The sequence below is a fragment of the Larimichthys crocea genome, chromosome XXIII, assembly GCF_000972845.2.
Source record: "Larimichthys crocea isolate SSNF chromosome XXIII, L_crocea_2.0, whole genome shotgun sequence".
Classification (NCBI taxonomy): domain Eukaryota; kingdom Metazoa; phylum Chordata; class Actinopteri; family Sciaenidae; genus Larimichthys; species Larimichthys crocea.
In genome coordinates, this window is record NC_040033.1 from 9,246,296 (window position 1) to 9,273,860 (window position 27,565).

The 27,565-nt window shown below is 38.3% G+C and overlaps 1 long non-coding RNA gene across 3 annotated transcripts in view; it reads left to right on the forward strand.

Annotated features, from left to right (window-relative positions):
* The window catches only part of LOC113744455 (uncharacterized), a 230,502-nt gene that overhangs the window by 96,557 nt on the left and 106,380 nt on the right, over nt 1-27,565 (forward strand). Inside the window, exons 2-3 of one of the 3 annotated variants that reach the window (XR_003461546.1) lie at nt 271-489; nt 749-5,114. The exons of the other annotated variants lie outside the window; for them this stretch is intronic. This is a non-coding gene — a long non-coding RNA (uncharacterized LOC113744455). Of the gene's footprint in view, nt 1-270; nt 490-748; nt 5,115-27,565 lie in introns of those variants that run through there. 3 annotated transcript variants of the gene reach the window in all.

Consider the following 27,565-nt stretch of genomic DNA (forward strand, 5'->3'; position numbering starts at 1 on the left):
AATTACAGTTACATTTGTCCCGCAGACAGTGGAGCTTATAAAATCTGTCTGCCATATCCTCTCATAAGGCCATATCTAAGGCAACAAATTCTCAATTATTGTCCAAACACATCACAGAGGAAGCCTATATAGCTGTGGCCTCTGTAAAGCTGCCAAGTCAGCCCGCTCCTTCGCAGGCATGTTATATATATTTTCTGTCAGGGAGTGTAGTCATAAACGAGCAGGTCTCTGTCCATAACTTTCCTCTTATTGTTTATCATCTTATTCCAGACCACAGTCACCATCTCTAGACCCCTACAGAACCGGGTCATCTCTTCTGAAACATAGATCTGAATTTTGACACCACACCTGGGATGGAAAGGTGGAAAGAGCAGCAAAGTACGAAGAAGAGAAAAGGAGAATGGTATATTTCAGGAATGACAGACTGTTCAGGGGCATCTAGCAGCAGTTGCTCTCACCTGTGGTCTTTGTAGTTGGGTCATGAATCAAGTAAGTCAGCCAAACCATCCCATATAGTAGAGGTCAAACTTTATACTCTCAAACACAAGTTAAATTTACAGTGACAATGATAAGGCAGGATTGGCAGACCTTTAGAGGCCGCAATAAAGCTGATATTACAAACATAGAACCTAGAGGTGAGAGTTTTGTTACTCACCTCTAGCTCCATTTGGGTCCCCACCAAATTAGCAATTTGGCAGCCAGTTGCTAACTTTGTCTGTCTGCTGTTTTGTTGTTATTTGCTCAACAGCTACCTGACGCTGCTGGAAACAAGCTTGATGAGAGCAGTGAGACTGAACCAAAACAGTAAATCTGCACGCCTTCAAACCAAAATGATTAGCAACCCCTTTAATACAGTACATATAAATTATACCCATTAATACTGTAAAAATATGGATGCAATGTACAGTATTAAAGAGTAGAAAATACATATAAAGAGTAATATACAAATGCACAAACTAAAAAACAGGTCATGACTGAATGTACTGGGGAAATAAGGTTCTGTTCACTGTATATTGTGTGCAAAGATACCAGGAATGTTAAGAGGTTAGTGCACTGTAATTTGTGACCTCATTAATTCTGCATAGTTTGTAAATATGCATAGCAAGTAGAAGTACTGAAGGTAAGATGGATGGTTTCAATGTGAAATACATAATGTACAAAAAGTCCAGGAAATGTGGGGAATTGGGGACAGTGCTGCAGTTGAGTCTACAGTGTGTAGGGAAGACATTACTCATGTAATATATTCTATTTTGGTGTTGCTGTTGATATTACGACATTATTGTGATGAGTCAAGGTGTAAGTAATTGAAAATCAATGCAAACAACTGCTGCAAATGGAGTGAAACACTTTATGCAAGCATTCTCTAAGCACTAACTTTGCTAACATATTCACTGCAGTCATTCATAAAGAGTATGAACATCAGAGAAGTGTCCGATTCAGACTTGGCAGGAGGATTTATGTCATTTCTGACCTATTGGCTGTCTTCTTGGTAATCTGAACGCAGAGTAAGTCATCTTAAAGAAAGACCCGTCTCACCCCGTGGAAGAAAAATGATCAACATCCCTGCTCCCTTCTAAACTGTAATTACCTTTAATAACAGTGTATTTACTGTATTAGTCAAGCTCATCTGAAAATTATCTCTCTAATTGCTCTATTAGTATGTGTAGCATCAGCCCCCACAAAAGCCAGTTCTGTCATTATGTGAAGTTATCTTGTAAATGAAAGACTGCACTGCATGGAGATTTGCTTTTAATTATTTTATTATTATAAGTTATGCAAATGTATCATTTCTGTTTTAATGATGATTACATGCCAGCGTCGTCTCTCTCTGTAAGTCACGAACATCACTCTTGGTTTCGGGGTTAATGCCATCTGTGGGGGGTTTATCCCTCCCCTGCACGTTAATAGAGCAGAGCGTGGTGTGGCTTTTATGGACTGAAGTCAAACACCTGCAGTATCTGTACGCTCACATTTGCCGTCATTGGTGGTAAAAGAAGGCCAGAGGACCAGAGATGTTTTTGCAATTTCCCTTCGTACAGAGAGATAATTAGGAGAAGAATTTGATTCATTAGCCTATGGAAAGAAGCGTACCTTCCTCCCTGAGCGGACGGCCCTTCCACTTCAAAGGGAGCACAGGTTCTTTGATCCACAACCAGGAGTAGGAGATGGGTAGAACGGTACAGTTGTGATTACTGCGCATTTCATGGATTTGCCTCTTTCTCTGGTCACCAGTTCTAGAAGATGGATGGCGATCGTCAGCCACGTTAGAAAGATAGTGTGATCTGATTCCGAAAGGATTTGGCCCCTAAACTTGCTTGGCCCCAGCTGTCGAGATTAACTTTGTGTCATGACCTGTGACATTCACCTTTTATGGGGTTTTTTTGTTGCAATTTCTAGTATTTTTCTTTTTTTTCTTTCATCCCTTATCCACATGTGGTCTATTTTACAGCTCACTGACTTCAACACTGATACAGTCACACAAACCGTGGAGATTTCTGCACACTAACACGCACTTTCTTTCCTTTTCTCTTTCTGTTTGTTTTTTAAAGAGAAGGACAGGGTAAGATTCCAGTTCATTTGGTGGCTTTGGTTCTTGTTATGTACCAGTCACCTTCATTTCAGTTACAACATATCTGCTGCGATGGTGGCTGATGCAAAGCTTGTACAAGGCTTTTCTGAATCTTTTTTTTTTTTTTTAGTCTTTTTGTCCTATCTCCTTTTCTTTAAAAGCTTTTCTACAAGTCTTATACAGATACATGCACTACTTCGGGGTGGAGAGAATCCCAATTAATTTAGAGGTCGTTTGTTTAGTCCTCCTCATCAGATCAATTTTATGCAGGAGGAAAAGGGGGAAAATCGTTACACAGCTTAAAAGAAACCTAAGTGAATTACAGTAATTATTTAATGCTTGGTCTTGATCAAGCTAAGTGTCTGTACAGGGTTTTATTTATTTCCTTAATAGCCCCCCCATCTCCCAAGGTCCCCCTGTGGACTGTGATAAAAGAAACATTCATGTACAGAGGACGAATCCGACTGTTAAGAAAAGTAGATGCTGCAGGAATGCTTGTACTCATTTACCAACTTGGACATCTCTTAACCTGCTGGAGAGGCTATAAATTACTCACATTTTGTCAATATATAGGAAACTGTTTTTTGGGTCCTGAGATGTTTGCCCATTTTCAGCAGTAATCAAAGAGAGTGGGCAATTTTGTGTTTGTGTAAACTGGACAGTAAGCGAGGCAGATCTACGAGAGAGATCACTTTACCATTGTTATCATAGAAACCTGCATGTGTATGTGTGTAGGTATATGTTTTAAATTTCATTATGATTGAACGTGTATAATTATATGTGACAACTTCACTACCATAAAATAACAAATTTTGTTTAACAAATCATTTTGATGCTACATTGACTTATAATATGATAAATAGTGTCTGTAATATGCCTTTTCTTGCACTAGATAACTTTAGAGCTTCAGTAGTGGGAAGTATGTAACATAGGCCTTGAGTCATACACCAACTATTTCATTGATTTTGGTGAAACTGGATCATAATTTATTGAGAAAATGTTTTCTAGTTTTCTGTCTGATGTTCTGCGGCTGCTCTGCCCCAATTCTCTGTGATTTACAGAGTTTCTTGATGGACGCGTTAAAGTAAACTGTTGCAAAATGTTATGTTTTTCTGAGCACAACAACAGAGCACAGCACAGGTAATTGTAGGTGGTTATGTTGCTGAGAAGTTGGAGGTGTGCAGCCTGTTGCCTGCACCTTCACACAACAGCTCAAGGTGACTGCTCTTTCTTGTTCTATTCCCTTGCCGAGGAAAAAAAAGATCCGCTGATGAAATAAAATGCCAAAAATGACATCTTGTTTTGTAGATTTAGTCATGGTCTATCGTTTTCAAGGAGTCCCTTGTGCATACAGTATGTAGGCAATTTGAATTCAGCTCGTGAATGGTGGGCTCTGCAACTAACAATTTTAAATAATACATAGAGAGGTAATTACGGAATATAAATACCGTCTTTAATCAAAATCTTAAAGATTGTAATTTGAATGTGTTCACTTTAAAAAAAAATGCTTTGAAAAGTTTTCCAAATACCAACCATTGTCAAAGCTGTGAATTTGATACGTATGTCAAATGAAATATTCATACATACATTTCCACATTTTAGGCTTGGACACAATGTGTAATAATGAGGTGCATAATGTAAAAACCAAGAAAAATGGATGGCTTCATCTCTAAACATTATATTTTTAACAGTTAAGCCAAATTACACTTCCCATATCTTAAACTTGGCCAGTGTTATAGTTGACTCTTGTCAAAAGTTGACTTTTAGTCTACAGTAAGTTGACTAAACATAAAAGCAGTAACAAGATCAGCTTTTTATCATTTTATAAATACAGCCAAACTCAGGGACTTTATGTCAAAAGCCGAACTAGAAAAACTCTTTATGAATTTACTTCAAGCTGAGTTGAAGTTGAGTCTTTTGACATGGCACGGGACCAAAATACATTAGACATGTTTTAAGGAGTACACTCCTGTCAGATCTTTCAGGTCAAGTAGGTTGCAAATGCTAGTAGTGCCCTGTGCTGGGGTTAGGGTTAAATTGTCAAAGATCGACAGGCAGTCTGTCGAAATCCTAAGAAACCTTTGAATCAGGACTGAAAACAACACTGTAGATGGATGCTTTTGCTTGGGTTTGTTGAGTTGTTACAAAATGTTAAACTTGTTTTAAAAATGTAGATGCACGGCTTTCTTAGTTGTTCTTAATTCAGTCTGAATAAATTACCTTGAATTGACACTGTCTATGAAAAATGCGTTGTAGTAAAGTAAAGTTGCATTGACTTGGTCAAAGGAGAATGAATTGTAGTGTCGACTAGTTGACCAAAAACTCTACTCTGCTTCACTAGTTAAAAGGAAGTTGGAGTGCCTACTCGATGATAGTTTTTAGTCAAAATTACGGTTGGTGTATTATATAAATCCATGGCAAATCAGTGGAGCTAAATATCTCAACATAGCTGAAGATAATTCTTAAGTATGGTACATTCTGTTATTTAAACATGCCTTGACTGAGCATTGGAAGAATAAAGAATTTAATTGAAAATGACTGTTCCATATTAGTCTTTTATTGGGCAATAAAGTGTCCTGACATTTGTGGATACCAATACTTAATAGATGTTTGTGTTGCCATAACACTCATGTCTGCAATTTCTATGAACTCCAATGCATTATACCAAAATCCTCTGTTCATGAATGTTTCTTTTTATCACATTCCACAGGGGGACCTTGGGAGATAAATACTAATACACTGGATTGATATCTTTTTAAAATTCATTTTGAGTCACTATAATTCATGCTAGAATTTGTTAAGTAATCATTGCTGTTATAACATTTTTTAATGAAGACATCCATTTTGGTTGGTTATTACTTAATGCACCATGATGTTATATTTCCTTTTAGTGCAACTCTGGGAAATGTGGGGAAAAATCATTACATATTGTGTTTGGGCTCTTTATTATGAGAAGCAGCAGATCATTGCATAAACACAGCATTATGTAATAACTCAACAAAATCAAATAAATTATAATGAATCACAATGAGTTGTTACATCATGTTTTTTTTGATGAAAATAACCTTAACGTGAGGTTAATACGATTTTATCTGCACAAACCAACCAGATGTAGTTTTGTTTTGGCCCAAAGTGAAATGACATCCTGCCAGGCGGAGTTAGACTTGAAGCACAGAGGATTTTTGTGTTGTTGTGGTGCTCAAGTCAGAACTGGTGGATTTCTCTGTCAACACCTCTCATGCAGCATAGCACAGAGCTTGACACTCTTCAGAGAGTAACAAAGTGCTCCAGCACAAGGAGTCAAAAGGAAGGTCAGTTAATGATTTTGTGAGATGTAACCTTAGGAAAAACTCTGCCTCTTTTAAAAGGCCACTGTCTGAGAAAGAACAACAACATTCTTTACTCGGGATTGAGGGTATGAGAGAAAATAAGGCAACAGGCAAACAGTCCGGACTGAACAAATGAAGATAAATCTAGTACCACATTTGGCGAACCAGTTGGAGCTGAATGAAACCCACCTGCTAATTCATATGGTTGCACAATCTGACATGGCTGCAACTCAGACAATAATGTCTCTGCTGCCTGGTTTGCAAGTTTAATTGCTTCTTGTTGTAAATGTGCATTGAATAGAGGGATTTAACTGAAGAGTAAAACTGGGGAAACATTGTGCAGGGGCAGCATGTATACAAGCTTTTATCTGGACTGTAAAACAGTAGCTTCACTAAAGCAGTATAAATTGAGCCAATAAAATGTAGCTTGTAATCATAGATGACATGAAAACTTGCTTCATGATTCTGTCATTTAAAGAAGGAAATGTGGGTGTGCAGTGTAGCCAATTGAGATGATATTTCTGAATAAAACTTTTTTCCTATAATGTAATTTCAATTTCACTGTGTCCTTTGAGGTCAATGAATCTTTGTCTGACTGTGCCCTGGGAAGGTAAACTTAATTTACTGCTATATCTCTTTCCACTACCAAGGCGCAGCATATCCAATAGTGAACCTCCTAAACATAATCAATTATCTGAGCTCCAATGGCAGAGAATGCAGAATGCTGATAAGACTTTGTAGACTTTTTTTTTTCTAATGAAGAAAGAATAGACGATTTGGTTCAATACCCTGGGGGAGTTTTTTTTCTTTCCTGGTAAAAGAGAATTATTCATTGCATTCTCTAAGGGAAAAGTCGATCATTCCCAATAAGTCACAGAGTTGTTGTCCCTTTTCGGTTGTGCTGAGTAGGACCCCAGGCAATGTCGATTTTATGTCATATGCTTTGCTCTGCTTTTTCTTAAAGGCATGGTTGTCAGGCTGACGTTGAAGGGACTTTGACTCTGCTGTATTATATACACAGCTGACACTCTGTGTTATTTATCAAGGTGCAGTGAGACTGTCATGTTAGAGATGCTGGCGTAGCCTGAAATCAGCATCGCCTCTGCTCTCAGTGCAGAATCATCTTTTCTGTCTTGTACTCTTCTGTACTCGCAACAACAAAGCATGAGATTTATCAATAGCAAGATATTGTGTGTGTATGTGTTGAGGCTTCCTCAGTATTATTACTCTGACTACGTCCCTTAGGCTATAATATTTCAAGACTCATGTTTCTGTTAAAAACATTTATTTTGCCCCTGGGTCAAGTTTATAAGAGGCCAGCTCCCTAATGCTTTTTATTGATCATTTCATCCAGCTGATTTGCATGTGAATAGCTCGTGTGCAGAGATGTGCAATGTTGCACATAGATAAAGAATGACACCTCACTGTGGATCAACTATATTGATTTCTGGTTCAGGTTTTTTTTTTTTTTTTTTCCTGACAAGCTTTGATGACAACCTCAGGCTTGTCTTGATAAATGCTACACATGGGGGGGCTATGCAAACAAATGAAAACAATGGATTACCCTCTTCTGCCTTTTTTAATTCCTAACAGTAAAATGATTCAAAGTCATGCTGACCTTTTACAAGTAACATCTGTGGGGAAATAGAATTTATGTTCCGTAGGCCAGGCTTTATGCCAACACACTGGCTGCTGTTTTTCTACCATTAAACAAGAGTTATGTCACACTTCCCATTTAATCACAGGCTTTTTTCAGGGGCCTGGGCTGAATCAGAGCACCAAGCCAATGACTCACTGTGAGGGGCCCATTTGACAGATTACACCTGCAGTCACACTTAAAGGTAATGTTAGCAGGCCCTTGGTGTAGGAGGAGGAGAGCCTAACAATTCCATTAAATGTTCTCAATTGACCTTCACGGCAAATGAACAGTTGAGTTCAGCACAGTGCGTAATGCAAGCAGAAGCCACAACATTCAATATTCCTGTTAGAAAGCTGTTAATCATCAATTCTGTCAAAGTAATGTTTGCCATCATTGTATTAAGTCTACCTCTTCTCTTATTGAAGTCAAATTTTATATCCTAAAATTACTTAGGCCAGAGTGTTTCCTCAAGGGTATTCCAGCAGCTTTGAGGGCATGCTTGGCAGTTTCATGGTCCACTGGTCTGCTGTAAGCTCTGTACAGCTGCCTGGGAGACTCGCCGAATCATCTAGACAGCAGAGTGACAAAGTGTGCAGCAGAAACCTGTTTAACACTTCATCATCACTGTCATAGACATCCAGAAGGAGTGAGGCAATTCACCACATACAGGGAGAGAGAAAGACTCCCGGCAAGGTTGATCACATCTGTGAAATTAGAAATACTTTTGGCCTAAATGGCCATCGAGTGTGTTTGCTTTTGTAATTATCTGCAGCCACTCGTTCCCGGCCTCCCTTTTTTTTTTCTAAATAATGCTGCATGTTGTACCCATGCTGCATGCATACTGCCTGAATTTGTCAAAGTCAAATAGAATCTTTGGGCACATCTCACGGCAATGAATAGACTTTATTTCATGCGCTGTTAGATTTAAAGAGTATGATAAGCCATCCAGGAAGATATATCTTGAGGGTGTTAGATTACACAACATATTGTAGGATGTTCTAATAGTGGTTAACTGGCTGAATCAGTACATGATGACACACTAGCAGCAACAGTCCTAAGTTATAAGTTCGATAAAAGCACCACAGGTGACCTCTTCTTCACGGGAATCCGCATTTTTATGGGATTGTTATATTGCTTATTTTATATTTGGACCAGGGATTTTTATTTCTGTATATTGATGATAAGATCATCAAAAAGTTTTATACAAGACTGGGCATGTGCTTCAACCTTGTCTGATATTAAACATCCATCTCTTCTCTACTTTTCATTGCTGAAATTCTGCAGAGTGCTTCCTGAAGCAGGGCAAGTTCCCAGCTTTATTTGAGATAATAAGTACATTATAGGCAAATACTGCCCCTACTAGTTTTACTCAACCAAGGGTATGACACAGCTGGCAAACTGAATGTTCCTTTTAGTAATGGGAATTGAATAGCAAATACAAACTCACCCACATTTCCTGAATGTAAGAAAGTACAGAGGGGGTCAGGAGAGATGGTGCTCCGGTTGAGGCCACATGGGGTGAAGGATGAAGACTAGCTCTGTGGACGTTTAACAACAGCTAGCCATCAAAGCTTCTGCTCTGGAAAGTAGAATTTGAAAGCTTTGCTGTGAACTGGCTCTTTCAGAACTGTTAACAGCCTGCCTACACCCGTTTGCAGAAGTTGCGTTAACATTTCTAAACTTCACTGGAAAGAAATGTTTTTTAAAAGAAGCCCCACCAGCTTGTGGGAACTGGGAATTGGTAGAAGCGAAAAACACAATGAAACAGCTAATTCAATTGGTATTAAAATCACGTACATCTACTTGCAGTAAAAGCAGTTTCGGAAGATTGTGATATTTTTCATTAAGTAGACTTATCAGACATAATAGTTTCTGAATATTTTAGATTTTGATCTTTCAGGAGGCTGTGAGTGAGATTGATTTTCTTATGTGTGTAAGAGTGTGAATGTGTGTGTGACCAAAACATAAAACAAAGGCAGAGCTGCTCGACATTATTGAACATTTACCAATTAGGATTCTTCGAGAACCTCACCACAGGTTTCATAGCATGTTAGTTGAGAAATGCTCAATATGGGAAACGAAAATGAATTACTTGTGTGAGCTTTCATAGTGTTTTAGCGCACATGGCAGCTTTTGCGTAGTGATTAGGGATCTCGAAAATATTTAGGAAGGGCCCAGCTAAATATACAGCCAAGGAGACGTTCTCGTACCTTACTTAACCAAGTGTGAAATAGCTTTGGCTAAGTAAGGGGACAACCATTAATACTGATAAAAATGGGAATAGGTGCTCTCAAGGTGGAATGTGAGTTCTTGCTAAGAAAGTGATTTATGTCACCTTCAACCAAGGTGTAAAAAAAGAAAAAAAAGAAAAGCTGTCTCTCTCTCTCTCTCTCTCTCTCTCTCTCTGTCTTTATCACACACACTTGTATGCACCTACACACTTTCTTGGTTGTCATACTCAAACAATGAAAGTTGCAGTCGTGATATTTCTATAAATCTTCATGATCAATTTTAGATCAAAGCACATATCATGCACTATTGACACTAGACAGCATGACTCCGGATATTTTCTTTATATCAAAATTTCACTTAAAGGTAGTATGTTTAAGTCCTGAAGTTTTGTCAGTAGTGAGAGGTTTGTGGGTTCATTATATTGGGCTTTGTTGTGGTGTGATAAAATATTTCTTTCTTTTTGACAAATCATCTGTTTGGCTACCGTATACAGTCATAATATCAACCCAGTTTTAGGAATCAATTGTCACTGTTGCTTTTGTTTTCTCTCATGTCGGCTCAGAATGATTGAAACTGCTTGACAACCATGAACAAAGAAAAAGTTTTTCTCTTCGAAAATACTTGGTTATTGATTATCTTTGGTTTTCTAATCTAAATCTTGATGCCAAACCCACTTTTAGAAAAAGTCATTTTCTGATTACGATTTCAAAAGCTGTATCTTTGGCCTGCTCTATCTGATAGTGGATATGAAGAAACCAAAGAATCTACTTACTCACAGCAGCAACATGTCGGCCTTCAGACCTGCAACAAGTAAAACTGTGATTAATGGTGTGTGTGAATGTTTAGTTTCTTCACAGTTGAGATCTTTTGATCCTATGCACTGTGACTTTATGATGTGCAAGAACTGATTTCTGGATGGCAATTTGTAAGAATAAGGTTTACAAGATTACCAAGCCCATGCAGCCTATTTATATAGGTTAATACAATGCCCCCTGGTATTAATTTAAATTTGGTATTAATTTAAATTTTGCATTATTTGCAACCACGCCTACAGGCAGTCCGCCATAGGGACTTTTGGCACTTGACCTTCAAGTCACAGAAATCAGTGGTTAAGAAGGATCTGAAATTGCTGACTTAATGCCAGTGAATGATGTTTATCCTAACCCAGCTCCAACAAAGTGGCAGAACATGTAGCTCTGCAACGTCTTTATTATCATATCATAATACATCCTTTGCAATCTGTCAAATCCGTCAAATGACCTTAGAAGAAACGTGTCGGACTGCCAGAACCCCCATCGGTCTAGACGCTGATGCTCGGTAGTACAGGTTTCTCTTATCCTTTTTCAAGTCCAGTTTCAAAATTCCTCCCTTGCGTCATTATCATAACATGAGATTCTGAGTGTCTGCATAGAGAATACGTCCAAGGTTTGTCACCTTCCTAATTGGCCAAATCAACGTGCAGTACATGCTTCTGGATATGCTTTATTAGCCTAATCAGGTCTCTAGAGGCACGACCCTCAGCATAAGACCTCTCTCAAGTAGTTAATAAGGTACTTGGTTGAGATCAGGTTGTAGCACTATAGCATGCCAACAATATAACTGTGGGGAGAAGGGTAGTGAACACTGTATGTCTTTCAGGGAGGATTAGGGATTTATGTGTGAATACTAAGCAAGTAATGTATGCAAGTGCACTCAGCAATGCTGAGGCTTTTTTTTGTACAGAAGCCTTAGCTGAGCTCAGCCTTAGCTTGAAAAAGACCATTACATTAGAAATGTACACTCAAGGCTGCAGCAAGGACCCTGGTCAATAGCTGTGTGGTCTTCCGCTATCCACAATAAGAGCTCGTGCACTGAATGACTATTCACTGGCTGAGTCCTAAACTAATGCAAATGGTAACCTATAAAACAAAAACTAACACAGTATTTTCAGCCAGGAACTCTGAATTAATGAATGTCTACACACATGTTGTTCCTTTCACACTCTTCTTCAGCACAAGGTGATGTAGAAGGGCATAATGCTTAGCACAAAGAAGCTCGCCCCTAATGCTGACGGGTATCCGCCTCACTGAAAAGCCTCTGGATAAAATAAAAATGAATTCTCCTTTTCAGCTGCAGTAGTTTGAATATCTCTAAATAGCCTACAATTGTTGTTTGACTCTGTGCTCTCTCAGAAGCTCAATCGGGGTATGTCACACTAAATGGCAAAGCTCGCTAAATGGTAAGAGCGTGCCCATATTCCAGAAAACCTTTGATGCTATTGTAACTAATGGTTGTCAAGGGTGTCCACACAAGGATGACAGAATTCAGCACCATGGACAGGGATTTATGCTGCGTCTGTGGAAAAGGCCACGGACAAATCAAGAGTTTCAATGCAGCAGGAAACAAATAAAAAGCTTCTTTGTCCAGCCTTTCTGGCCTTGACAATCTTTAGAATACCAATCTTTTACTCCAAGAAGACATTGTTTTAGTGAACAATTTCACAGGTGCCTCGGCTTAGAAACTGAAAATCCACTTAACTTGGTGGTTCCCAGTTTCCAACACAAAATTGTTTTATCTGTCATTAGCAGTTGGGTGTCATAACTTGAAATCTTTAAAGTTGTAGTTCTCTAACTGCCTCTTTTAGTATAGTAGTACCTCTTTCTTTCTTTCTTTCTTTCTTTCTTTCTTTCTTTCTTTCTTTCCTTTAGCAAATTACCAAAATCGTTTTTATGTCTCTGTAATGGTTAATACATCAGTATGTAGAAGCTCTTTAACCAAAATGATATTTTTAATGCTAAAATTGAATTATCATTGTTATCCATGAATTTTCAAATTTACTGTTTTACAAAAAACAAACAAGCAAAAAAACTGAGAAAATAGTAAAGCACATTATTATTTCTTGATTAAGATGTAGTTTTAGTGGTTCAGTGTTCTCAGAGAAGCCCAGTGAGCCGCCTCAAATTTGGGTATAAAAATGTGAATTCAGTTTCAAATTCCACATTAAAGCACTTGATGATGCTGGATGGTCTCTGACAGATGGTCTAATAAATTTGTTAAGCACTGTACATCTAATCACGATCATAGATCCAATGGAGTCTTGGATAGCTATATGAGCCACTGTGTTTTATAAATGACCCTTAATTATATTCTTAAAAGATAAAAGACTGCATCTTTCCAATGCTCATGAATCTTGGCTCAAGATGTCTGGGTTTGTAAGATCAGGACACCTCTGATGCTTAGTTAAACACAAAAAGTACTTTCCTAGTATATTGGTGACTTTATATAAATGCATGCACCCTCACACATCCAGCTTTCTTGTGCAATCATCTTGTTTATGCCCAGTTCTACAATGATGTCCACTGAGCAGGGACTCCATGACATAGACAGCCCCTGGCTCAGAATGGCCCCATGTCACTGCTGCCCTGCCTGTTCACTGCCGCCCGCTGGCTTGTGCCTTTCCCTACCATATGCAGCTGTCTCGCACGCCTCCCAGCAACAGCTTGTGTCGGCCCCAGCTGCTTTATTAAAACCCCAACAGCGGCAGACAGACACACAAGTGCATAAACATGCAGACTTACTGGTATGCACACTTCTCTTTAACACCACATTTACACCCACTAAGACTGTCACAGAAATGTATAAGCGTAGATATGGTACAGTGTACATGGAAATTCTGTCTGCCCGCTATCCTCAGTATCAGCAAGAAGGTTAGCAGTTATTAGCCGTCATACAGAAAAAGCAATCTCATCCCAGGGAAAATATAGCTCTACCATCATATATGCGCCATGTGGATGTGAACCACAGTCCGGGGAAACCTTACGCTCCCTTGTGAAATGCCTCTATAGCGATCCAACTAATCTACCTACACAGACCCAAACCTTTATTTACTTGAGTCCCTGCTTGTCTGCTCATTTGTTTGTGTGATAGTGGGTTGGGATATGGGACATGCTATGTTGATGATTGACAGATTGCTCTGCCACAGCAGCTATTCTCAGGGTATCGGATGCATTTCCCATGTGCTCACATTCCTATTTTTTCATTCTGCAGTCTCATATTGACAAAGTGCAGTAGATTCTGACATGCATCAATATTCCCCGCTCCAGTAACGAACAAGGAAAAATGAGCTGCTGGGAGCCAAGGGGGGCTCACTGTTTAGCAGGACAGAAACAGCAGGAACAACAAGAGCACAAGAAACGACAAACTGCTTCACCTCAAAACTTTGTTACTTATACATTATAATAAAGATGCTTCTTAGTGGAAATATTACAAGATTAAATCAGATGGTGTCAAGTATTTGCCCTGTACAGCGGCTATTCAATTTTACTAGGATAAGTAATGTGGCAGCGCTGTTTTGTCATTTTAACATTTTTATCAGATGAGAGATGTTTAAGCACAAAGGGGCCACAAAAAATGTGTCGTCCCATGACAGCTTTGGTAATCTAACAAGTCTGGTATTTGTCTTTGTCTGCAAACAACCAAAATAATAATAATTCTTGCTTCAATTACTGAAAACCTAATTTCCTTGATTACCAGTGTAGAATAAGTCAATACTGAAAGCTCACTTGGCTTCAATACCTGTCGTGATGTCACTGAGTTATTTGAAAGACGTGCAACTTGGAAGTGGCAGTGTTGCATTCAATAAGCATTGAGCCATACTGTTCTGGTTGATGAACTACTTGTATAAGACAGTAATTTAGCCTGTTGTTGATAGTTGCCAAGTGGATAACGATCATATGAAAATGTCATCAAATTCACTGCGACTTTACTCAAATCTGACTCCAGCATTCATCAATATTTCACTTTTTTGACCCCAGCCAATGACTAAACATTTTTTAAATTTACTGTAACCTGTTATCAGGTTTTTCTTTTTTGCAAATCTGTATTTTATTACTCAACCAACTATTTGCTTGTTTTAAGAGCATATGAAAAGGATTTTTGAGGTAACTGACATACTGTGTTATGTTGCTTTCTTCTCCTTCTTCTCTGATTAATGCCTGTCCCTACTCTTACCTTATCTTCCTTCCATTAAGAATGTCCTTGCCGATACAAAGAAACTTTTAAGCAAATTGATCATAAAATTGGTTACGTATTTTTGACATTGAAGTTATCTTAACTGAGTCATCTGCAGCCTTGATAGTTTACTTAGCAAACTGGTGTGGCTGAATACAGGATCTTAAAAGAAAGAAGAGGTAATTTTGTGTAGAACCATTTTCCAGACAGTAAATTGGTCAGCATGGAAGGTCAGTGCTCATACCGGTTAGCAACAGTAAATTGGCCACACTTACTGTGCTCTTGACATGTTGTGGGGCATAATGGATTCTCTAATCTAGGGTAGAAGAAAATATTACCAGGTCACGTGCTTTGGTAAATGGCAAGTAATGATGCAACGGTGTGGAGGGACCTTTTTTATTCGTTCAACCTTTTTACTCAAGACCCTCATTTACAATAACAATGAGTCAATTACAAAAACAAAGAAAAATATAAAAGTAACAAAGAGATATACGAACAGAGAAAAGCCAATACCATTATGGATGATAAGAAGCAATTAAAACTTGAAGATAAGTCACATTGTTTTATAAAATTGCTCAAACTGTGTTTGTGAAACTTTCTCTTTTGACTATCATTGAGCTTATTTCACACCTTGAATTTCATAATTCACTTGCCTTATATCAGACAGAATTGTCTAAATTGTCTATGTGTTACTAGTGGTGGGATAATATGCTCTCCCAATTGATATGTATTAGGATTGGTATTCCTCAGGCATTGCGATTGGATATTCTGATTTGTTGCTTTTTAACAGTAAAGCATGGGAAAAAGTTCTTCATACTCTATAGACGAAATGATATATGAGTGATATTTCCAAACCAGTGCATATCACATCATTCAGAGTTCCATTTTAGCAGCGTCATTGCTATACTTTAGAGTAAAATAAACTTCTGTTTAACAGTTCCTGTTTGTCAAGCTAGTGCTTTAACATTGTGTTAAGATAATATTACTACGATCTGAATTTATGTTAGCACGCTAATGGTAATTCACATTATGTGTTAGCATCAAGCTAATAAAGTGCCTGTGTAACGGGTGTAAATTGAATGTAACAACGATGGGTGGTAAAAAAATAGTTCATTATTCCTTTTATACATTCAATATGAATCAGTCAACTCAGTGGAGTGTGTGAATTTGAAGGTCTGGACCCAGCCAAATAATTCACATCACCAGTGTACAAACACGGACACATAATGTTGCACTCGCAGCCTTTTTGTCATCGATGTCAATCGTGGCACAGATTGCAGCTTTGTCCTTCTTTCCTGCAGAATGATATATCTCGATGACGACTGAAGTCAAGCAACACTAGTAATGATTTTTCCACTGTGCTGCCGCTACACAAACACTAGGCCTGTATCCTGTGGCGTGAGATGCTAGTAATCAACCAACCAGTGGGTTAGATAGACACCAATCAACCAAAACTCTCGTCTCACCCAGCATGGCTGCCCATATCAGAGATGGCCGGTACCACCCACAGGGTGCCATCTGCTCTGCATTTCATTTCAAAGTGCCTTTACCGTCTCTCTGCTCGCTTGTTGCACACTTGAGGGACTTTCTGATGGGTCGGGGTTGCAGTTGGATTGTGACATTCTGTGGCTTTGGTGTAGGGGGGGATATTTTTGTGTTGTTCATGCTACCCTGAAGAATCATTTCTTCTCTCCACACTAACTTGCATCAGTACACTACTTATTCAAGAGATGATTGCTTCACACCATGGCAGTTCTATCAAAATAGCACCATGTACTTATGGACATGGTTGAAATTGTACTTTTACTTAAGTTATAAAGAAACAGGTACAAGTTATAAAGAAACAGGTACTAAGATAGCTACTTTTTTCTTTTTTTTTTTTACTTTATAAAAACGCCAAAATCAACGACGTGTTCCCTACTTTACTATTGTACTATCACTTTCCCACTTATTACTCACATGATTATAAAAGATTCATGTTACAAATATATTGTTTAATTATTTTTCAAAAACATTAAAACTAAGGAAAATATTTATTTGTTGGGGCCTATTTGTGGATTAATACACATTTGTTGTTCTGCACTGAATGTTTAGTTGATCTGGACAGTCTTTTTGGGATGACTCACTCGCCCTATTTATCGCAAAGGGGGGGGCCACAGTTAGCCAGTGCAACAGTGCAGATCGTTAATGTGCTCTTCACAGTTTTTGGACAACAATGGGCTTCAATGGCACGGATTAATACGCAATATCAGGACAATACTTGATAGGAGCAATTCACTGTTGGTTTTGGTATTTTTGGTATGTGTGGTACATGGTGCTTGAATGTATCTTAACAAAATAAGGTTGGTAAGGAAGAGGAAGATGAAGACGGAGATGTCTTTGTCATAAGCATAACCCTATTTAGTCTTTTACATTTTAGCCTCTAGCCTGATTGATTTTGTTGTGGCCTGGTATTGACATCATTTACCTTTTCAAATGTCAAACATCTGCACTCAAAGAGCTCTTGCAATCTTTAAAGTCTGCATCTTTAAAAGAAATAACAAAAAAAAAAGAATCAAAGCAAATTGTATTCTTCTAACCATATTGTACTCTCCAGGGGACCAGCTCATTAAAATGTAGCATATGAAAAAAATTATTTTAAACCTTAGTAGCATGCGTTTTTGTGGTGTTCCTGTGCTGGAGGGAGCTCATTGATTTTGCAGCTTCGACACAACATACATTACAGTGACATTCATTCTCATCTTTGTCGTTCCGACCGAGGATTATGTTGTGCAAACCAGATCCAATCAGCATGCAGAAACAATAGTAACATTGTCTGCTGCACTCCATTGCGCTGCAGATTATATTATTACTCGCCAAACCTACAGCAGCTCAGGAATACCTTGGAGTCTGCTGGCAGCCTTGACACAGGAAGCCTTAGATCCATCATGCCATATCTTTGTCTTAGCGTGCTTTGTTACATTTTAGGGGCTTGCTCTCGGGTGAAGATAAATGCTGTAAACACTGCTTTATGAATGAATAAATTCCTCCCATGCCGACACTGCTCCATGGCCCACCGTTAATAAACTGATTCATGGCGTAATCCACTCTCTCAAGCGTTCACAGCCCCTTTTTATACCCCCTATTTATGTTTGCTGTTATTTCAGAGAGTCAGCTGAAAGGAACCACAAGAGGAAGAAGATAAATCACTTTTCCCTGCTTTAATTTATGGAGGTGAAGCGGGTGTTATATGAGCAAATTCTATCCCACAAAACAGCGCTGGTGAGGAGCAGTGGAGGGTAGCCTGAAAGGGAAAGTTCAAGTCGGGCACAGCATCTTTCTCAATAACCTGCAAGCAGGGAAAGTGAGCGAGTTCATTACAAACCTCATTGTCCGTAACCATGACGGAAAAGAAAAGTTAGTCCAAAAGGAAAGAATATATTGCACTTCAGCCCCTTAGAAAGAGCATGTCTTTCATCATTGTTATCCATAGTCATGAAAAATTGAAGGCCTTTTTCCACAGAAGTGAAATCATTTTGCAGAAATGCTGACAGAAGCATCATAATTTTTAGAGCTACTTCCTGGGGAAATATTTATAGCTTTAACAAATTTGTCAGAACAAATGATCGTCCTGTTAAACCTCTTACTTTGGGCAAATGCATTGTGTCACTTTACATTTTTTATTTCACGAAGGATGGACAATTACAGTTTGTGACGAGATTAATCATGTTCGAGGTGTACAGTTTATTTTGACCTGAGCTCATAGAGCACACTACAACATTTAGCAAAAACTGCTACACAACTGCTCGGTGTGTACTGATGCCACTGGAAACCGATGTCAACATGTAGAACACACAAGGCTGGGATTTGAGACACTACTGGGAAGTATAGTAACTGTACAAACTACTCAACCACAATGCCTCCTGTGAGTTTTTCTTGTTCTTTTTTTTCAATTAATTTTTGTGAAAACACTTTATTTATACATTTGAAACTGTGTAGATACACGCAGAATATACCAACTGCGCTTTGAGGATGAGTGAAATAGGTGAGCGCAAGCTGAGCAACTCCTGCTCAGAGAGTGATTTGATATGCAAATAATGTTGACCCATGGTCCAAGTCTGACAGAGTGGCCATCTGTTAGCAAGCCAGAGAGAGGCTGGCGGACGAGACCTCCAGCAGTAATCCCTCTGCCTTCAGTCCACTAAAAATAACCTACCTTCAATGTTTGTTGTTCTATTAATGCAGCAATAATGATGCAAATGTGTTTTTGCACACTGCATTTTTAATGTTGTTAATGTCTGTCCAGAGGCTGCATATGATACAGGTACATGTATTATTAAAGGTCCAGATTCTTCACTTCTATGACACTTATTATGTGTAAATTGAGTAAGATATTGAATTTTTTGTATGATAAAAGTTAAGCACATTACTGCACCGGCATCGTTTACATTATTGCCATTTTTTGTCTTACCGAAGGAAAAAAAAAGGAATATAAACATTGTATGTGTTTAACCCTTATAGCTAGTGGCAGAGAACAGTTTCTGCGGCCAACAACAATTAATAATTCATTATCATCGCTCCTGCCACCATCACCTCTGGAGAATGTCTTTATTATGAATCTTGAAAAGCAGCATGCTGAATATATTCTCACATATACTGTACTAGGACGATGTTTTTTTTCTTTCCTTTTTTTTCGTCTTTTATGAAAACAGTGGGAAATGTCCTTGAAGTCTATCTGTAATGAATCACTGTGCTTTAGTATTTAAATGGGAAATGTACTTAGATGTGCAGAATACACCTGCACTATAAGATCTGACAGTAAATGCATATGAATAAGTCAGAAAACTGTACAGCACAGTATAACTGTATACCAGTCAATTTGACCGAATGTGAACACACTCTACGGAGAGTTAATTGGCTAATCATCTTTAGTAACTGTATATATGAAGGGCTATAGTGCAACATTTCGATGCAATCATAGAAATCTGGAACGTGAGGAGCAATAATTACGCCGTAGAGCGCAGTCAGGTCAGCTGCGTAGATACTGATTACAGACTAGAAGCTCCACAGCTGAACACAATCAAGCTAATTAGCTATTCCATTACCATCACTGATTGGCCATGTCTTCAGGACTCAAGCGGAGTGCCAACTTGGTTGAAATGGGGACTTACCACGTCTGACCATCCACTGTAGCTAACAAAAAAACGTTCAGTCCAGAAGAGTAGATTAAAGTATTGGGGAGGCTTTGTTAAAATGAACCCACTGAGCCGCCTGCCACAGGGCCAAGACATTTAAAATGCCATCATAATTGAATTGGACCTAACATTATGTTTGCAAAAAGTCAAGTGAAAACTGGCATCTGCACAGTAGTTTGTCAGCTGGGGCAGTTGAGAAAGCACACGATGTTTCAGAGAGGTCAGAATCAGGAGGCATGAACCTTTTAGCTTTAGTCCATTAATTGGCATTTATTATTCCTCTGTAATTCTGTAGAACTGTAACAAAGACACAAATCACTGTTCATTGGCTGGAGAACCATATGTTTGAGCTGGAGATTATACTTGAGGTTATTGGTCTCATGGTTTGTAGTGGCTGAAGGCTCACTCAATCAGATCTGTCCGGAGCATACAGTAGCTTGCTATGAGAGCTAAGCTCCAAGTTGCACAAAAAAAAAAGAAGAAAAATTTAATGTTTTCCATCTACTCTGCTACCAAAGAAGAACCTTATGCCCCTCATTTTCTGCATTGTGAAAGGCAGAAATAATGATTTCCTATTTGGTATGCATTTTTCTGCCTCTCTCTGGTGGAATGTTGATTCTTGGGGAGCAGAAAGGCAGTGTGATGCCCGCGCCTTATTAAAAGTCTGCTCTGTGTTCGCTATCTTATCAAATACAGAGACAAAAAATTACGAAAACAACCCACTACGTTGAATTCTGCGGCTGAATGGTAAATATCAGGTGAATAATTAGCTTTCCCTGTCGCTGTTTTCCTCTTTTGTAATGTAAAGTGGTTGAACACCTCTGAGAGAAGGGTACTGTGATGCTTCTGTAAACATCATTTCCTCCATTGCTCACATCCCTGGGACATCTAGCGTCTCTGCGGCATAAAAAGTAAACTGCATCTTCAATAAACCCAATTATGGGGAAAGTTCGATCAGCTGATCCCGGCCTTGTTGAATAACCCACACATCTCATTCCCGTAGAGGGAAGTAAAGTAGAGTGTGAAGCAGAATGGGCTATGCGCCTCTACCTTGATGCCTGTGGATAATTAGAGTCTAACTTCATCAGTTACACTTTAATTAACAAACCTGAAATGAATCACCGATGATCAAATCAAAACACGTGCAAGAAGTGGAAAACATTATCAACATTTGGAACTGAATTACACATTTGTGAAAATGGCATTTCATTGATTTCTAATTTTCTTTTTGATACTGATATCATAGTGATAATTAATGTCTAATGTCATATATAGTTAGTGTTACCATATATCATTAAACGTGTAAATGCTTTAAAACATATGCATGTATTTGCTAGTCTAAAGTTGTTGTTTTTTTTTTTTTTGGGTTTTAGCCCAGAAGAAATATTGACCACAGATCATTTAAAGTACCAGTGATTTATTCATCATGAACTCTGTTTTGGTGAGACACGAATGTAAACAAACAAATCTTTTGCATCATGGTCTAACAAACCTGCAGACTACATATTGAGCAATATAAACACTGCATTATTTACATCAAGGTCCTGTTGTGTTGTCTCGAAGAAGATACTGAAAAAGAGAGTTTTAAAGAGAGATTTAAAAGAATAAACAGAGTTAACCTGCCTGCTCTCCTCTGACGGGTCGTTCCTGGGTTGTGCGGGCCTTTAGGCTCGGCCTCCACTGGGTTTTAGCCTTGACCTACGAATTATAACAGAAATCTGCTGGATGATCTCAGGCTGCATTCAGGCTTGTGTAAGGGGTTAGTAAGACAGTTATATAGTCAGAGGCCAACTCCAACTGTGCTTTAAAAGTGATAGTTAAAATTTTTAAAATTTTTAAAACGTGTAGGTCACCAGTGATGAGATGCTAAAAGTTACGTGAACTCTCCTATTGAATTTTGTGAGTAGTCTTGCAGCAAAATTTTTTGTTTGGAGAGCGAGTAAGACGGGAATACAACAAGTATTCAGTGAGTCTAGTCGGCGGGGATGTAATGAAAGCTTGAATGACAGCTTCCAGATCCTTAGTGGATAAAAAAAAGATAAAAAGAAAAAGAGATTTTACAAAGTTGCTGAAATCATGAAGTTCATGAGTTCATCTGTTGGTCAAAGTTAAGTTTCGTACCAAAGATAACACCCAGATTTCTGCACCACCTTTCTGGGTTTTGATGCTCTGCATTGTACGCGCTGTACTTTGCACATAAAGAAAGCTTTAAGATTTGACCAGTTGACACTTTGTCTTTGGGGTTTTGTGACAATACATACAAGACTACAGTTGCCTTCATGCACAGACTGCATGAATCTGTCCATTGTCAGCCGAAGGTCTAAAGTATTTTAAGTTTTGTCCTCAACAAAAATATATTGTTTCCAATTCTTCTCACCATGCTCAGTTGCCTACCATCCACACACCGGAACATATTAACTTGTACCTCTGCTTGTTTTTTGTTGATTTTATGATTTGTGGGTTGTGGTTTTTTGTTGTGTTTTATAAGCCCATCTGTATTTCTGTTCTTTTCTGCAGGATTTTCATTGTTTTGTTTTGGTACAAATAAATAATGCAGAGATTCTTCCATTTGATTTCATACTCTTTTATTCGGTTGATATTTTTTCGCCTCTATTTATTCAGTTTCATTTTTGATAAGCTCTTTCAATTAATGCAGCGCTTATAAACTTATATCACCGCCATAGTTCACAGTCTAGACTGCAATAATTAGATATATAGAACGAGTCTGCTCATCATTTGTTTTGTTTTCTTCTTGAAAAAGCACTGCATGTTTTAATGATTGTGATATCTGTGGAGGACTCCACCATAAATGAATGCTGAAAGTATATGGGCTACAGACTGCTGTTGCATTTTTAAATAGATAGCTCATAAATGTTAATGATTACTTTTTCCTGCTATTGCCATTGCTATTATCTGTCTATTATACTCACCAGGATAATCATTTTATAAAGTGGATTTTTTTCGTTGCAATACTTCTACATACAACGACTGTATGTTCACATTCATTTGTTCTTTGCTCTCAAATCTGGGTTTACTGCAAGAGCCTAACAAACTCCGTCTGTTTGATGTCTTGTGAAATTAGTCAATCAATGTCACATCCATCAACGGCTCCAAAAAAAGAAAGAAGAAAAACATACTCTCAGCAATATGAGAGGTGATGTTGCATAAGGGATGTTCAGCCCATGATTTGTATTTTCTTTGAAATGTCAGAGACTGGATTCATGCCATCTGTTACAGAACTACCGTATGTATCTAATGCTGTACTCAAGTGCTTTGATGGATTCTACCGTGGATCCTAAAATCCAGTCTGTTACAGTGTCTGACAGGGAAAAGCACAATCACACTAGTACATGCACATAACCTTGAAAATCACAGTATATTTTAAACATTTTTCTGTGGCAGTGTGGCTTATATGAAGCAACGCTGTAAATTCAGTTTGCGGATTACATTTAGGCGAAATGTCTGTTCTCACTGCTGTCATTGTTAATAACTTTATTATTAGTATTATTATTTTTTAGAATCTTTGTAGATAACAGGTTACAGAAAACAGTCATCAGAAAAAAACAGAACAGAAATAAAACAAAGAAACAAATAAACACATGGCATATTTAGAAAAAAAGAAAAAGAATAATTACGTACACTACTGCATGACTGGCACTAGCATCTTACCACACCTTGCTGGTCAGGGTCATATTTAGCAAGATGAACAGCCATCTATCCGAGATATCAAAATTGTCTATCATGCCGTATCAAGTCTTAAAATCACTTTCTTTGCAATCTTTTTACCATTCCATACATAATTGTGCTCTGTACCGAAACATTGTGTTTTAGTAGAATCGTTAATAAATTCCAGCTATAGACAAGATATGTAATATGAGCATGTATTTGTATCATGGCTTAGATATATTACAATAAAGACACATACTATAAAATGTTACAGTGCTATTTTACAGAATGGCAGTCTAACTAATTAACATAATTACAAAGAAATGCATTGTAGGAAATGCGTCATAAAGACAGTAGTGCTTACCAGGTTGGAAGGGTTCACCTCTTGAGTCCATAATTGTCCCTTTGGTTTACGTCAATGCATGCACTGCTATGGTTGTAAAACGAACACGGTGCTGTGCATCAAACCTCTTTGTCCTCTGGTCATTAAAATGGTATGCTTTCCATGAAGGCCAACCACTTGAACACGCATCTCACGTTGTGATGTCACGTGGGTAAGCCTGGCAGAATTAATGTTTCAAAAGACTGCTCATATTTGCTTTGTTTTGTTTCATCAATGGTTCACCGGTGGAAACTAATTTGCACATTTATCGCTCTATATGCTCCTCTTTTTAATACCTCACAGTAACCTTACGAATGTGTCCTATTTTGTGCTATGTGCTTATATTGAGCTCTATATTATCGTCATTAGCTGCAAAACGGATGTAATTTTAAAATCACAATTACAGCAATATCAACACAAGCCTCTCCTAAGCGTTATGTTCCTAACACACAATAACAAGTTTATCATGGCATTTATATCCTTGACAGCAATAGAAAACTAGCAAATTGCACTGTGAAGTCCTGTCATCTTGATAGCTTTTGTACTTGTGCATCTCTTTTTTTTTGCCTCCTCTGGCTGAGATTAATTGCTCCTGCACCCAGCAGTGACAACAGCATTTATGGAGGGAGGGCTCCGGATATGGGATGCTGGTATTTCAGATCTGCTCCAACTCTGCTTTTTTCTTATCCTCCCTCTGTCCCTCTTATTTACCACATTGGTGTGATTCACCAGAGGAAAATGCAGCGGGAGTATGTAATGGGAACATGGTAGATATGGCACTACAGGCAACTGCCTGCAGGGGTAGGCGAGAGGTGATGTCTCAATTTATGATTCACCTCCCACATCATTCTTAAATTTGTCACCCAGATACCACCTGCTGCCCTTCTGCCACTCCTGATGCCTTTGTCACCCACGCAAGTACACTGGCTGTAATACTCTGGAGAACCAGTTAGATGCCAACATTGCAGTGTTCTTACCAAAAAGTACAGAAAATACAGTACATGTTATAATAAGCGCAGTTTTTTTTTTAGCAAACTATCTTAGCAGCCCAAATGTTTGCACTTCTGTTCGCATAAAATTCACACTAGAGCTGTAAGGTCATAAAAAAAACTGTTGCGATTCTCATGACTGTGACATTGACCTCATCTTCCTGACAGGATGGTGGGAAATCAGATTGGCAGTATATATACGCAATGGACAGGGAGTAGAATCGACTGTTAATAATTCATCTACCTTTTCCACATGTGGGACTTTATCCAAGACATTGAAAGGTGTCTTTGGACCTGAATAGGTTTTATTCTTGGCTGAATTAATTCACCTTGCATTGTCCTTTTGCACGGTTCTTGAGAGGGTTTCTGGAGATGAGCGCTCTAAGATACTTTAAGAATTCAGTGTGCTTCCAAACTGAGATACTAGCATAATTTCCTCAGTTGCTGTCGAACTGTGCGTTACATGATGACTTAATAGACAAAATCTAAACTCAACCTGAGTCAAAACTGAACCTCTCTGACTGTCAGCTAGACAGCTATAGACAAACTTTCTATTACGTTGTCTTTTGAGATGATTTTTGTTGTTTGTTTTTCACTGAACTCCTATATTAGCCTAGATGAGTCTCATTTATCAGCCTACCAGATGTTTGAATGAATTTATTAGTTATATTTGATAATGAAAACATCAGATGTCCAAAAAGGCAGAGAAAGTAAAAGTAAAAGTGCGTCCTGGTCAGAGTTCGGTTATCAAATCCCAGTACATCACGAAGTGTCTCTCCTGCCGGGCTGCTGAGAGCACTTGTCAGTCCCAGAGGCGGTGGTATCACCGTCTGCTTCATTAGTCGACCTCACTGACAGTCATTAGCCAAGCAGAGAGCATTGGAGCAGCCACTGTCCGACACCATGCTGATCGCCGTTTCCATCACCCATCCCACCTAACTCACAGTTAGTTTTGTGGTTTGAGGCTTAGTTTGTAAAGTTCATAGTCTTGCTGCTGTTCTGTGTACAATGGTGCAGCTAATAAATAAATCCAGAGATTCAGGGTGTTCTCGTCTGATGACTCGGATCATCGAGTTTTTGGGAGCAGCCCTGCTCCACAGTTGATAAAAACATGATTGAATGGCTTGTTGTTCAAATGGAAAGGTCACTGTCAAATATTACACCTGGGTTTCTGACTGCACGTTTGACATTTATAGATGGGGAGACAAGATGTTTGTGTAAAATTGGGATAGACTTTGAAGGAAAAAAAAAAGAAGTCATTTAGTAATGTAATGGAACATAAATTTGTGTATTGTTTTCATAACAATTGTACTGAATATAGTGTATGTTTCCCAGTGGCAGCATCTTTATATAGAAAAACTGGGGGGCTAAGATTGAGCCTTGGGGAACACCATATGTCAGAGGGGCAACGGAGGAGAAAAACATCTTTTGGTAAATAAGTTCAGCAGAATCTTTGATGCCATCCTGGTTTTCCAATTAATAATAATAATACATTTTATTTGAAAGCGCTTTTCAGGGTACTCAAAGACACTTTACAGAGAAGAACAATAAATCATCAAAAATAATATAAGACAGTGCACTAAAAACACATTAGACATTAAACATTAAAAGTGATTTTAAAAAGGTGTGTTTTTGTTAGAGATTTGAAGGTGGGCAGGTCAGTACAGTCACGTACAGTTGAGTACAAAGATCAAATGTATCAACTGCTGAGCTAAGATCAAGAATAATTGAAATCTCCAGCATTAGCTGTAAGTAAAAGATCACTTCTTTAATGTATCATACAGTATTATAGTATTTAATGTGAACAGAAACCTGAAAAATGTCAAGGATATTATAAATACTCATAGAAGAAACCAACTTTTGATTTAACTTTGGACAAACATTTGTTTGGTTCCTGTTTATCTTATATGATAGTCAACTGGATATCTTTGGGATTAGAACTGCTCAGACAAAAGAAGCATTTTGCAGAAGTCGTCTTTGGCTCTGGGACTTGTCTTCCATTTTTATCTTTTGTCTGACATTCTAGACCAAACGATTAATGGAGAAACTATTCTGCAGGCTAATCTGTAATGAAAATGATTGCAGCCATATTTTATGATAACAAGCAGAGAAAAACAATAAATCCTCACATTTGAGAGGCCAAAATCAGCAAATATTTGACATGTTTTTTGTTAAAGGACAATTAATTGATTGTCAAAGTTGGTGGAAAAAAGTTTCTGAGGGTTGACTAAACACTTAATCATGTCAACCTTAAAATGAATTTTATCATTGTTTCTTATTCAGAGTATGGGTGTGAATGTTTGTGCTTTTACCATTCACAGTGTCTATGATATGAGTCAGTCCCCGGGATTTGCAAGCTGATTCAATAACGCGAGAGCAAAGTGCTTGTGATGCCGTCATTTGTCAGACACAAAGAGCAGGATGAGAGCCAATTCCATTCCTTTGCCACCTGATGTTGTCTCTCAGGACCGCAATTCTGGTAGATAAGTGTCCTTATCCTTCGGTGATACGGGACCCACCTTGAGAAAAATCCCTCACATTCTATTATGCTTCTGCCATCCAGACAACACCTAGAGTCATGGTTACTACAGGCATC